At 47.5% G+C, this 8,289-nt stretch overlaps 1 long non-coding RNA gene across 1 annotated transcript in view; it reads right to left on the reverse strand.

Moving 5' to 3' along the window:
- LOC112544062 (uncharacterized) overlaps positions 1 to 4,794 on the reverse strand; it is a 62,535-nt gene extending 57,741 nt beyond the window's left edge. The window contains exons 1-2 of the long non-coding RNA XR_016350670.1: positions 2,595 to 4,794; positions 907 to 1,197 (exon numbers count right to left, since the gene is read on the reverse strand). This is a non-coding gene — a long non-coding RNA (uncharacterized LOC112544062). The remainder of the gene's footprint in view (positions 1 to 906; positions 1,198 to 2,594) is intronic.
- Positions 4,795 to 8,289: the final 3,495 nt, after the last annotated feature.

An 8,289-nucleotide genomic window follows, 5' to 3' on the forward strand; every position in this document is an offset into this window, starting at 1 on the left:
CAGCATCCCAAGGCACATGGGGAAATAGGTGCAGTTTTTCAGCTGTCATCCCCCCTTTAATTCTTGCTCTCCGTTGGGGTTCGCTTCCACCAAGTACAGCAAAGAAGCTGGTTTGCCTCAAACCGGCTGCCAAAATGTGCCAGAAGAGACTCAGCAGAGTGCACGGTGCTTTGTGTTACCATGGGAACGGAATGCAGATTTCCCAATTGCTTTTTTATTTGCTAGACATTGTAATATATATTATGTTTCAGCGTCTCGGTTTTGCGATGGAGGAAAAGGATCCTTTCTGAATGTTAACCATTCAGGCAACTTGGAGAAAGAAAGTCCCCACCGTTAAAGCAGGTGGTTTGTATGCAGGCAGAGTCTCTGTGGCAAGGCCCTGCCCCTAAGATCCAGCCCCCTTCCTATTGAGAATACCCCCCTTCTTTTCTGCTTCACTTCACTCTGCACAGAGACCCCAACTACACACAAAAGCAGCTGCCAAGGCCCATGAAAAGTGATCAAATTATCAAGAACTTGACCTCTCCGAGGCGCAAAGCTTTGGGAGGCCCGAATCAAACCCAGACCAGCCAAATCCGAATGCTAATGCGCGCTTCGGGGTTTGACTGGACGAATAATTTGATCACGGGCCATTGTTAGACGTCTACGGCCCCCCGGCCCCTCCTCCCTTTCAGGCTGCCTCACGAGAGGGCTGATTTCCATCTCCTGATTCAGGAGCCAATTCCAACTCACCTTCAACAGACTGGGGCAAACTGATTTATGGGGCAGTAAAAATCTTGGCTTCCCGGCTCCCCTTTCCTGGCCGCTACCTGCCCCCCTCGCATTTTGATCCCTGGCTCCCCAAAGGGGCAAGACATTCACGAGGGCGAGTCGGAGAAAGCCACAACGGAGGCTGCAGAAACGTACCTGAGTCTGGAAGGAGCCGGGGGATCCTCGGAGGTGAGCTGGGTTTCTCGAGGATCCAGGGTGCGTCTGGCTCCGCGTGTCTCTTGCTCCATTCGCTCCCCAGCTCCAGGCAGGGTTGGAAGTCATTTCTACTTTCGGTTATCTAGCTTTATGATGGCTTAATAACACTCATACAGCTAGATAACCAAAGACAGAAACAGCCCTCCTCCTTCTCGGCTCTCCAGGGCAGCCAACGCTGGAGAGCTCCCGGGGTGGGTTAAGGAGCGGAGGCTGGCTGGGGCATTCTTCTGTCTGCCAGCAGAGGAGAAGGGGAGAGAGAAAGAGAGAGAGAGAGACCTATGAACGCATTTCACTCAATGGAAAGACACGGGCAGGCGCTGCTCTGCAGGGTCTCGCTGGGACGAAGCTGCTGCTGGAAGGTCCCTCAGCATCTCTGGAGCCCACCCTCCTCCTGCAGGGCGGTGAGACCCACCCGGGGAAGTGCCCAGCTCGCGTGGCAGACATGCTCTGAGGTGCTGAGATGCCGGACAAGAGCAGAACTCGCTCACTTGCTGGCCAACTTCTACTCTTTTCTGATGTTAATCACCCCTCTGGGAAGTGACATCACCACCCGGCAGAGCCAATGAGAGGCCTTGCATTCAAATCAGAACGCCTTCCCGCTCTTTTTTTTCCTCCCACAAAGCACCCCCTCCCTCCCCCCAGCAATAATTTAAACTATATTCCCCGGGTTTTTTTAAGCTGCACTTTCTCAGCCACATCAGCAAGTGTTTGCATCCTCCCCATCAAAGAGATTCTCCGCGTCAAGACCTGTCCATCCGGTCCAGACTAGGAGGTTAGGTAAGTGAGGAGGATTATAGGACAGACTAAGAGTAATATCTGCGCACTAGTTTGGCTCAGCACATGGGGAAGGTTCGGCTGTTCCGCAGTCTACCCCCCTCCATGGGATGGATTGGGCCAATCTTCGTTGTAATATGTAGAATGGCAATGAGCGTGGGACGGGCAGAAAGCGGGAACATAAAGCGCCAAGATCTCGAGGTTACCTTCCCGTTTGTCTTTTGTGGAGCCTTTGCAAAGCCCAGCGCGCAAAGTAAAAGCAGCAACTGGCTCCTTCGCTGTTTCAAGTGGAACAGGCTGGGTCGGGGCTGCAGTTTTTCCCCCATTTGGGATCTAATCAAGTCATTTTTTTCCAATCTTGCCATTGCACCCAAAACACCGTTCGACTGGGACACAGGACATTTCAACGAGGGGAAATAACACCCCCCCCCCCCGCGTACAGTGCACGTGCACTCAGTACACTTCAACACGTGCCGGGCACGCGGCTCCCCTTCCCGAAAAAGAACTGGCGCTCAGAACTCAGCTGCACTTCGCTAAATACAAGCCCCTCCCTCCCCTCCCTGTGAATAGCATCCCAGAATTAGGACTCTGCTACATTGGTTCTAATATAAATACCATCCGACGTCATTACCAATATGTAATTCCCTTCCGTCTCTGCTACTTCGCCTCTTTATATTATTTCTGTGTTTTAAATACAGGGTTTTAGTTATATAGCTATATATAGATACTCCTCTATACATGTATCTATATTATATCTCGCATTATATAGGCATATAATGCACATGTGAGAAATACACGAGGTATTATCTTGGGTCATCTGACCTAAACCCAGCAACAACAATAACAACAAATACCTAATCTCCGTCCATTTCTAGACAATGCTCCCTTAGATCTGATGTGGCGGTAAAATGTGACCTTCTGCAAAACAGAGGATATGTAAAATGAGCAGATTAGAGAGATAAAAAGCACTGGCTAAATACAAGCATCCAGAATACCAGCACCTCGAGGCTGATAGTTTCATTCCCTCTCCCCAACCCCCTCTCTTCAGAAATAAACTGGAAGCTCAATCAGTTTAAAAGCTAAAAGATCAGCTCTATCAGCCCATATTTAGAGACAACTGTGTAAGACGCTGGAAAATGAGAGAGCTTCGTGCTGGGTTTTGGCACTTCCCCAATGAAATAATTCGGTGGCTTTAAGCACACGTTTTGCAATGTGCCGTTTCGTTCTCTCTTTCTTGTGCAATAGTCAATCAGATTGCCCCTCGTTCACATTTCTAAAGGGAGTACATTTCTATTAGCTGCTAATTCAGTCCATATATCTCTATATATTTTAAAGCCGTCTTTGTTTATTCTCCAGTCTCTGGGCTCCTTCGCACAGCCCCGAAGAGACCAAGCGCTTTTAATCTTCCTGTGCTATGAAATCTGCATCAGCCCAAACCTCTCACATCGGTTTCCTTTTATATTTCTAGCCCGAGATTTTTAGCTGCGAGCTTGAGAGATATTTGGTGACAGACAGCTTTGAAGAATTTCTTCACCCGGACGCATATGGCAAAAAACTCCACATTGGTGGCTAGAGAATACAGATTTTAGGGCTAGCACCAATTCCGCTTTCTTTACATATTCTGTTCAAGTCACTCCTTCACTAATATAGCCACCTCAGAAAAAAATCTCTCCCAGTATCTGTATTTGTGTACACGGACATTCTGTCTGTCATTGTGTGGAATTAGTAGCACGCAAACCGGAGTTGTCTAGTTCACTACAAAGAGGATTAAAACGACATTCGATCTAATTCCACCCTGCCACCGCGTCGTTCTGTAGACTGGGGCAAATCCCTTAACTCCCTTGCCTCAGTTTCCCCACGTGGAATTTTGGGGTTACACTAGTTACTGATCTTACTGATGATTCAGTACTCAAAATATCGAATGCTATCGAAAGGCTACTAGAGTAGCAAATGAACGAAATATACATTCTTTTTTAAAAATTCACGTTTTCTTGGACTCATTGCACCGAGTGAGAAAATTTGGATTTTAGCACATTGTAAAATAGTGAAAGTCACGACCAAAAAAGGAGACAGGACTAGACAGAGAGAGGGTGCTTGATCTAACTTTGACCATAAGTAATGGGTAAAGCTCTCGAGTTCTCTCTCCAATGTAAGCATCACATAGAACAATAAGACCAGTGATGCCTTTCCCAACCTCCTGCCCTGGGCGGCTGTTCTGCACGAAGGGTAGGAATTGTGATGGGGGCGATCAGATAAATTGAGGGGGGCGGCTCACGGCCTGTTATTTCACCTCCGCTGGGCAAGAAAATACAGTGTACTGTATTGCCAAGTGATTTTTATTGTATTGTAATTTTAGTAAAATGCCTGACTCTTCTTTCCAGTGGCAGAATGAATATGACCAAGGCACATCTCCATCCTACTATTATGGACGGGGGAGGGCTCTTACTTGAGAGAAAGTGGCCCTTCTGGTGTAATTTAAGCAGGATGCACACAAAATGGCTTCTTGGTACACTGCAAATAACTAACAAGCAGCGTGGGGAATGCATCCAGACCAACAGCAGGGTTCGAGTGCTCGATTTGCCAAGGATTTCATTATGTTTTACGGCGGTTGGGGGGGCAAGGAAGAAAAAATACCACCCCAATATGAGTGTAACTCTGTGGAACTCCCCTCCCACAGGGCGGTATTACTGCGTGGAAGGCAAGTCAAAGGCAAAGCCTTTGTAGAGCCGGTCCTCTGGGCAGCTAACGGGAGCATCTGAAGACATCAGATCAAGTTGGAACATTGGGCTCAAACTCACCCTGCGGCTGATTCGGTGCATTCTACCGCCTGACGCGGGGAATTACGCAGGTGTCAGATTCCACCCACTTACGGGCGCAGGCCTCTCCCGAGACAAACGATGGAAATGTTGGAAAAGGGGCTGGAGGAGGTTAATCTCTCTTGGCGGCTTCCTTCTCTATATTTAAAATGGTCATTGAATTCACCCGGCGCGGATGTCGTAGAGTTGGAATTACCCAGAGATACAGTTTTACTTATCGGTGCTTTTGCTACTCTTTCCCTCTTCTCTCTGGGAGATTCCATAGCCTCGGTTGGGCTATTTTAATCGCTCCAAACAGTATTTTATTTATAATATGAATATAGAAAAATAAATATAGATTTTAAACATATATACACACATAAACAGGGACTTATCCATTAGATAGATAGATAGATAGATAGATAGATAGATAGATAGATAGATAGATAGATAGATAATGCATGCATTATGGTAAAATTTACTTTTAAAATCTGAACTACAATCTCTATTATTGAGACAACCCCCACAGAACTCTCCCAAGACTTCCGGCCTTGCCACCGCGAGCCATTTGTCACATACAATAAAAGAAATAGACCTAGATGTTTAAATAAGCCGCGTCCATCTCATGCCACCCAAGTTCCCAAACTTGGCATCTGGGCGTTTCTAACAGGCAGCCATGCCTCTGCCCATCTCTGTCGGAGACCTTGCTACGCTGCTGCGGTTGTTTAATCCAATTAATGGTGAGCTCCGGGGATGGAATCCGCAAGGCCACGTTCTCTAATTGCCCCTCGCCCGGGCTAAGGAGGTGTGGGCCATCAGCCGAGCCAGGCCGTGCCAGAGGCCTCGCCCCCAGCCCTCCATTCCGAGAGGATGCGGAGCAAGCGGCACCGGTGCTGACATACATAGGGTGACTCCATTCCGTCAGGCTGCCAGTGCCTCGGAGCCAGGAAACAAGCCCCGACTCCTTCCGCCCGCGCTAGGCACAGAACTACCGCCGCCGAGCTGTGGCACTGACCATGGTGCTGCAAACCTGCTGCCATCCCTCCGGCGCGGCGGGGCACCCTGCCCTGTTCCCCTAGCGGGGCTCTCCAGCAGCCCCTCCATCACCTGTTCCATCCCGAGGCCTGCAACAAAAACAGCCGCGGGCAGTCCCTCAATCCAGATAGTCTCCAGAGAGCCCATCCCAGCCTGAACGGCCCCCGGCTCAAGTCGGGCCCCCTCCGGCGCATCGCGGGCTTCTCTCCTGGGAGTAGGCGAGGGAGACGCTCCGGTCCGGCAACCCTTAGTCAAGGGGGGTTGGATCCACCTGATTTGCGGGCTCCTGCTACCTAATTAATCCACCAGGCCTGAATGAAATCCAGTCCCGCTCAGCAGAGGCCAAATAGACCACGGGACTGGGCCACACGCCTCATTCTCGGGCTTGCCCAGTCCAGTGGCCCTGGATCCGTGTGTGTGCGTGTGCGCGCGCGTGTGTTGGCGTGTGTGAGAATGATGGGGGGAGAGAGGCCCTGCTACCAGGGGCACGCGTCTGTGCTTCCTCTGGGCTCAAAGCAAGCAGGTGCTGCGGGTAATGTGCCTCCCAGATCCATTTCCCTGACAGCTCGGTACGATCCCGAAAAATACCGGTATTCCGGGGCTGGGAGTACCGACACGTAATTGGAAATGAACGAGAAGCTTTCCCTGACAAACACAGAGCCATCTACATGACAGGCTGCGAATCTGTGTAGCTAGATTTAGAGATGTAGAAGGAGATACATATACATATGCATATACATATACATAAACAGTGTGTGTGTAAAAATATGTTCCTGTCTGCATAACAACTGCACCCTATCTGTGTGTGCTCAGAGGCATGTAACATGCCTGTGGGTAGCATATAGACATTGCCCTGTGAAATTAACAGATCTGTATATGTTGCATGCCGGTGGGTGCACAGAGCTGGCGAAAGATAAAGATGGTCAATGTATTCTACAGGGTGTATTTAGCACCCGGGAATCAATAGAGCCTCCCGTTCCCACGGATCCTAGCCTCTGAAATGCCTCCATGCCAGGCCAGTTCTGAAGCAGCCAGCATCAGGAAAGGCTGCTTTTCCACTCCTTGAAATCCTAGTGTAATAATCAGGCCGCTCCTGAATTATTTAATTTGCTCATCCCTGTAAAGAGCCCCCTGCCTTTCCCCTTTCTACGTCCTGCACGTCTGACGTCACTTTTCTTTAATTAGGATAAGTTATTTTTAGCCAACCTAGAGTAACCCCAGTTCCTTGCAGTCTCGAGAGCATCTCGTCTTAATTGTTTTTCTTTGCCTCTCTTAATCGGGGCTTTGCCAACTTTACACTGAAGCTGCCGCTCCCGATGGGCATTTAGGAAACGTGTTGCTTTATTTAGTAATTAAGAGCCATATCAACGCAAGCCAAGCACTTGAGAAACAGAGCAACAATGGCACAAGGGTTGTACCGCTTCCTTTACATCGTCAGGGATTTGAAATTGATACACAGGCTATGACATTTTCCCTGAATTGATCTGCTCTTTTGCGGGCTGTCTGATTACACAAAATCCATACAGGGGTGTACGTGTGTCACTGTGTGTGTGTGATTTTAGGCCACAGCCTTAATTTAAAAAAAAATCCTTATACTATGTATACACATACACGTACACTGTTATATACAATTGTATGCATGTGTACACACTGTTCACACACCACAGCTTTTTCCTTCAAGCTGCGGCCTAAAATGATATTTGTTCCATTCATTTGAAAACCCATCTTAAGTATTTAAAACAAAAATGCAGAATGAGATAATATTAAACATCCTGAAAAGCTGCAGGAGCAAAAAGAAACTAATAAAAAAGAAAGACAAGAAAGAAATTTAAAAATAGGGAGGACAGTGAGAAGGGGGATTTTTTAGCAAAATAAACTGCATTTTGTGATCTCTTTGATATCAGATGTAACCATTCATTGGCATTCAATCCCTAAATGGAAAGGGCAACATAAGTGCCAGGGAATATCTGAGAAGTTTACAAACACTGTCCCAAACATTTTTTTCTAATGCAAAATAAGGGATCCGCTTTAATCATTTCTGAAATTCAGCGAATTTCATTATTCAAGCAAAATGCAGATAACAGCAAACCTCGCTACTGTCTGACATCCAGTTCGCAAGAAGGACCACTTCGCAAAAGATGAAACTTCCCTTTTTGTTATTTTGTTTAACTGTAGGCCCAGAACATGGAATTACGGGCTCTTACTACTGCAATGTTTCCCTCTTTCGGTTTATTTTAAAGGTTCGGTAAAATTGTTCACCTTAATACTATCCCCTATCTCTAAAATATGTATAGAGCTCTAATGATATTTCAGAGCAGCTGCCAATCTTTTTCTATTCTGTATTACATACACACATAGCGAGAGAAACACACACGCGCTAACATATGGGTCACTATCGCCTTAGAACCCGCTTTGCTTGCTACGAACACGGTAATAAAGTGCACATTATATTTTACACACACACACACACACACACTTGCACCAGGCCTCTTAAGAATGTTTCAAACACAGCTGGATTCGGCTCGAGTTCAATGGAGACACTTTCCAAAGGGAGCGCACACTTACACTTTGCGGGCACCTTCCAAAAGTCGTGGGCATCCGATCAGCTGAAATTCTTGGAAGCAGACTGCAACCCCAGCTCACCCAGTGAGTCTCATAGAAACAAAAATTCCAAGGGGGAATAGGAATTAATCTATTTCCCCAAATACGTATTTTAAGG

This window comes from Pelodiscus sinensis, chromosome 14 (assembly GCF_052426305.1).
Source record: "Pelodiscus sinensis isolate ZL-2025 chromosome 14, ASM5242630v1, whole genome shotgun sequence".
In the NCBI taxonomy this organism is placed as follows: Eukaryota; Metazoa; Chordata; order Testudines; family Trionychidae; genus Pelodiscus; species Pelodiscus sinensis.